Source organism: Odocoileus virginianus, chromosome 12, assembly GCF_023699985.2.
Source record: "Odocoileus virginianus isolate 20LAN1187 ecotype Illinois chromosome 12, Ovbor_1.2, whole genome shotgun sequence".
In the NCBI taxonomy this organism is placed as follows: domain Eukaryota; kingdom Metazoa; phylum Chordata; class Mammalia; order Artiodactyla; family Cervidae; genus Odocoileus; species Odocoileus virginianus.
Window position 1 is genome coordinate 10,751,858 of NC_069685.1, and position 6,000 is coordinate 10,757,857.

Here is a 6,000-nt window from a genome sequence, read left to right on the forward strand (position 1 = left end):
CCCTGGCATGAACTTAGATGCTTCATTACCACTTTCTTGGTTACTGAGGACATAAATGGTATAAGGTATCTGGCATGGATCATTTCCCTACAACGACCGCAGGTTCCAATTGGAATGGGACGCAGCTCTTTTTTTTCCCTTGGGGTATGGCTGCTTTACAATGTTGTGCTAGTTTCTGCTCTACAACAATGTGGATCAGCTGTATTTATTTGCATCCCCTCCTCCCACCCCAGATCCCACCCCTCCAGGTCATCACGGAGCACCGAGCTGAACTCCCTGCGCTACATAGCAGCTTCACACTAGCCATCTATTGCACCTCTTTAGATTTCCTGCTCATTGCAAAGGGTATGAACGGGAGCAAGAATGGGCCTGAGCACAGAACCAAAGTGCAGAATCATTCGGCAATCTAACGACTTCCTTCTCCCTTTCTTTTTTAACAAAAGGAAATAAAGGTAGCATTATTTTTGCTTTAATGAAAATATACATTGTTTTGTTTAATGAAAATATACACCATATGAGCAAATAAAAATAATTTCTAGCATAATACTAGAAAGTTGCATTACAAGAACTTTCCTCAGTAGCCTTCCCTTTTCATCTCTCAAAGGGCATGGAGGTATGTATGATGGGAAGAGTTTGGGTTTATATCAGACTAGGCAATGTGACTTAAATTCTCTGAGTCTCTGAGTCTGAAACAGAGGTAACAATGCTTTTCAGGGAATTTTTACAAGAATCAAATGAAACAGTCCAGATCCCTGTGCCTGATCTATGACTGGTCCTCAATAAATGACTTGCGTTTGCAAGAAAAATGGACAAGACACTGTGCTACTTGTCACTGTTTCCCTGTCAGTCACTTTTCTCCTGAAAATGGTTACCACGATACTTACTTTTCTGCAAATCTCCCTAATGAAGTGGAATTGATCCTTCAACAGGGAAGCCAACTATATACAAATACACATGTGTACACATACATACTACTGTTCTCTGAGATTAAGAAAATTGTAACATTTATGCATACATATGATCCACAGCTTTATATAAATATGTATGTATTATATGCATATTATAAAGTCATTTAGAATATAACTTCTTTAAAGACAATGAATCTTGTGCTAGTTTAATTCTGTTTAGTTACCGAGTATATGAGAATACTACATGAATGCTCTTGTGGTTGCATTTTGTTAGAAGGAGACTCTCACTCACCACAGATTCATCCCCCGAGTGTTTCATATTGTAAGCATTTTTTTTCCTCCCCAATCCTCCTGCCTTTTCCACGCATTTGTCTTCATATTTGCATTGTCTGGTAATTTGGATATTTTTATTTGAGATTATTTGGCCTATGTCAGGAATTCTTCTCTGCGGTCCCCAGGGTCTTGTATCTTGTTTTTAACTTCTTCTCTTGCCTTGCTCTCTTTTTATCAGATGTCATCTATTGTGCCTCCCTATTTTACCCTTGGGTGTTTCAATTATGCATGAATGAGATCTGCCTCACAGTCGCACGTTTCCATTTTCAGTCTAAATAACTGCGTGCAGGATGAAAAATCTCTGCACCGAACTTGAGAGGCTCTCGGCTGCTCCTGGGTTTCATGTGGGCTCATTCTGGTCCTCTGATCCCAGTAGCCGTTGTAGGGTCGTGTTGATGTCAGTTGTCCTTAGCATTCACCTCCGCTGTTACTATGACCGAAGCTCTTGCATCCAGCTCTCTTCAGCTCTTCCTCCAATACTCCAGCTAAGACACTATTTCCACATTCATATTTTTGTGATAACTGGGTTCCTTTGCCACTCCAGTACTCTTGCCTGGAGAATCCCATGGACAGGGGAGCATGGCAGGCTACAGTCCACAGGGTTGCAAAGTCAGACACGACTGAAGTCTCTGAGTACACATGCATGCCTGGTTCCTTTGAGTTTTCTTTCAAACAAGCACCAGATAATTTAGCAGCAGGTTCTCTAAGAGTCTTAAATCAATGACTACTGTTTCAGCAATACCGATAAATCACTATTCCCCTAGAAAGCCCCATGGTTTAAATAAGTCAGAATTTCTCAAGATTTCAAACTTACTATGTTTCTGAGGAGGCAGGTTAGAAAGGAATGGAAAAATAGCATGTTTTAGCATGAAAAGGTGTATGTGCCTGAAGTAGGTGTGGAGTAGAACAAAAAGGGGCTGCAGGTTCAGGTTGGTTTCCTTCTGTGAATCATTAATCTGGCCATGAATATAAGATCTTAGCTGTCTCAGCTTATGCCTGACATAGAATTACCACTTTTTATTACTTACTGTATTGCATTTATATGATTCTGTGTCTCTAGTATTCAGTACAATGCCCAACCCATAGAAGAAACTCAAGGATGAAATCACAAGGATGTTACAGTTGTGACAATAAAACAAAGTATTATGTTATGCATTTTAAGTGTAAATTGGTAAAGTAAATCTGAAGTTATCAAACTAAACAGCTGACCTATAAAATTGACAGCTTTGTAACTAGAACAATTTAAGGTGACCATGATTCTTATAAGTAATCCATTGAGTCCTACACACAAAATCATTTTAAATATACCAGGTTCTATCCCTAAGTTGGGAAGATCCCCTGGGGAAAGGAATGGCTGACCCCCTCCAGTATTCTTGCCTGGAGGATTCCATGGACAGAGAAGCCTGGCAGGCTACAGTACATGGGATAGAGTTAGGCACGACTGAGCAACTTACACTCTACCATCTTTATATAAGAAGGCTTATCTATGAATGCAATGGGAGTAACTTGTGTGATCAGAGAAATGCAATATAAAGTAACTCCTCTCTTGAGAGAATAAGGTGGTTATACCTGCACATAGAGTAATACCTCAGAGCCTTCATAGGGTGTTTTTCAACCCAGTTAGTGGTTTAATTTTCCTTGCTCTGTACAGCCCCAGATACTAGCCCATGTTGTGTAAACAATCCTCAGAGTCAACCTATAGAGCAGAGCTGATGGAGGTCTCTTGCTAGCAGTCTTATTTAGATGAGAAGCAAGTGCTATCCGGGAAAATGTGTGTGCAGATTCCTGAGCTGTTCTAGCTCCATTCCATTACGGGAGAGCAGATCTTTGAACAGCTTTGTGTCAAGCCTTCCAGCAGGGCTGTCTGGTCACAGAGATCCACACCCTGTGCCGTGGAGATGATGAACGGTTTCATGTTTTCCAGTGCTTAGACACACAGTCTTATAACATCAGAGGGAGGACCAGAATTTGGAAGTTGCAGCGTCATTTATAAGCAAGGAAGCTGTATGTAGACCAGCATTTCCCAGGCATTTTCATGAGACAGACAATTTCAAAATATTTTTTAAAAGTAAAGGCAGAGCCAATATAGAGGCCATGAGGAAAACATGCATGCACCTGCCTATGGCTCAGACAGTAAAGAGTCTGCCTGCTATAAAGGAGACCTGGGTTCCCTCCTTGGGTAGGGAATATTCCCTGGAGAAGGGACCAGCTACCCACTCCAGCATTCTTGCCTGGAGAATTCCATGGACAGAGGAGCTTGGTGGGCTCCATGGGGTTGCAAAGAGTTGGATACAACTGAGTGGCTAACACTTTCACTTTCACACCCACCTACTAACTGTCACCATCATAAATGAAAGGATAGGTAATACTAAAAAATAAATAAATTGGGAAAGACATCATTTCAGTAGTTCTATAAGTGGAAGTGTTTTGCTCTTTTTCGCAGGGTTTGGCCTCTATGGTTGATGGCTCAGCCTTGGCAGCTGCCCGGGGAAGCTGCCTGCCCTAGCCTCTTGAGAACAATCTCACAAGCCCTGCACTGAAGACCTCATCAGCCACTTTTGTCCAGTCCTGGGTGACCACACAAGACATGTTTAGATTTTTATTGTTTCTTTAAAGAGAAGTCTGAATTTGTCCTTAAAGAAAACATTCAAAACACACTCCACCAATACCAGAGTGACCATCTTGTTCTGTGGAAATTTACAGAACAGCAGGACAAGAAAATCCCTTGGAAATAAAGGCGTGTAAAAAACTGACGTTTGTTCACCTATCAGCTTTTTTTTTTCCTCTTAAAGTCTTCATTGTCATTCAATCTGGTCAATGATTACTCTTGAGTATACATTTTCAAGGATACTAAACAAAAGCGTTCATCTGTGCTGTGATCAGCAGTGTTTCTAATGGGATATGGAGGAGAAGCAAAGTAAATACAAATCAACACATGAATTTAGAAAAAATAACACTGTCCCTCTGGGGAACTTGAGAGAAAAAAAAGAAGCAGAAAACAATCAACTTGCTCAAAGTCTAGGTATAAGCAACATGATGATTAGTTAAATCATCTTAATGAAATGTACAGACCTATGTGCTCTTAGATAGATAATTCATATGCAATTTTATTATCTCTCAAGGTTTAATTAAATATTTGCCTTTTGGCTAATCAACAGCAATTAATAAAAAATTCTTTCAGTCATACAGCTTATAAGAAATATGGACACGGCCCACGCTGGAATTTCATTGGTCTCTTAGTGAAGGCAAGTGTACAATAACATGAGAGCATGGGGCTGGCCAGGGTTCTCTAGGGAAACAGAACCCACAGGGGGTGCGTGGGGCTCCCCAGGTGGCACTCATGGTAAAGAATCTGCCTGCCAAAGCAGGAGATGCAAGAGATGGCTCAATCCCTGTTTACGTGCTTGAGGGACAACCTCTCAGGTCAGGAGTGATGAACAAATTAAACTTTTCAGACCCTATCTTTCAGCCTCCCAAGATATAGTTCTAAAAAGTGCCTTGCCCCAGGGTTCTCTTTCAGCAGCTGTCTGCCGTTGAATCTGGACTGTCTTAACTGGCTTTCCCTGGTGACTCAGGGGTAAAGAATCCTCCTGCCAATGCAGGAGATGTAGGTTCAATCCCTGGGCTCAGAAGATCCCTAGGAGAAAGAAATGGCAACCTACTCCGGATTCTTGTCTGGGAAACCCATGGACAGAGGAGCCTGGCAGGCTACAGCCCTGGGATCGCAGAGAGCTGGACACAACTTAGTGACTATACAACAACAAATAGGGTGTGTGTATGTGGGGAGATGGGGCAGAGACAGAGAGATTTATTTTAAGGAACTGACTCCTGTGATTGTGGAGGCTGGCAAGTCCAAGTTCTGTAGGTCAACCTAGCAGGCTGGAGACCCAGGGAAGAGCTGATACAACAGCTCTAGTCCAAGGAAGTCTGGAAACAGAATTCATTCTTCTTCCAGAGACTCCAGTTTTTCATTTATCTGTTTTACTAAAAGAGTACTGATTATAAATGTTAATCTCATATGCTGGGATTAACACATGCACACTACGATATATAACATAAGTAACCAACAAAGATCTACTGTATAGCACAGGGAACTATACTCAGTTATTTTTATAATAACTTGCAGCTCAGTTGATAAAGAATCTGCCTGCAATGCAAAAGATTTGGGTTTGATCCCTGGGTTAGGTAGATCCCCTAGAGAAAGAAATAGCTACTCACTCCAGTATTCTTGCTTGGAGAATCCCATGGACAGAGGAGCCTGGCGGGCTACTGTCCTTGGGGTTGCAAAGAGTCAGATAGGGCTTAGTGACTGAATCACCACCATAAGGGAAAAGAATCTGAAAAGGTATATATATTTATATGTGTATATGTATGTATGTGTGTGTGTGTGTGTGTGTGTAATGAATCATTGTGCTGTACATCTGAAACTAACATGAAATTGTAAATCAGCCATGCTTCAATTTAAAATGATAACCTCAGGGACTTCCCTGATGGTCCAATGGTTAATCTGCCTTCTAATGCAGGAGATATGGATGCGATCCCTGGTCAGGGAACTAAGATTCCATATGCTGTGGGGCAATTAAGCCTGCCTGCCACAACAAGAGAAGCCCAGGGGCCTTGCCTCCTGAGCCTGAGCACTCTAGAGCCCTTGCTCCATAACAAGAGAAGCCCGTGAGCCACAGTGAAGATCCAAGTGCAGCCAAAAATAATAATAAAAAATTATTATAATCTCATCTAAAAAACACCTTGGCAATATTGA

At 41.5% G+C, this 6,000-nt stretch overlaps 1 long non-coding RNA gene across 7 annotated transcripts in view; it reads left to right on the forward strand.

Moving 5' to 3' along the window:
- Nucleotides 1-3,994, forward strand: part of LOC110142181 (uncharacterized) — a 175,373-nt gene extending 171,379 nt beyond the window's left edge. For all 7 annotated transcript variants that reach the window (XR_011490590.1, XR_011490588.1, XR_011490591.1 and 4 more), the window contains one exon: nucleotides 3,685-3,994. This is a non-coding gene — a long non-coding RNA (uncharacterized lncRNA). The remainder of the gene's footprint in view (nucleotides 1-3,684) is intronic.
- The last annotated feature ends 2,006 nt before the right edge of the window (nucleotides 3,995-6,000 follow it).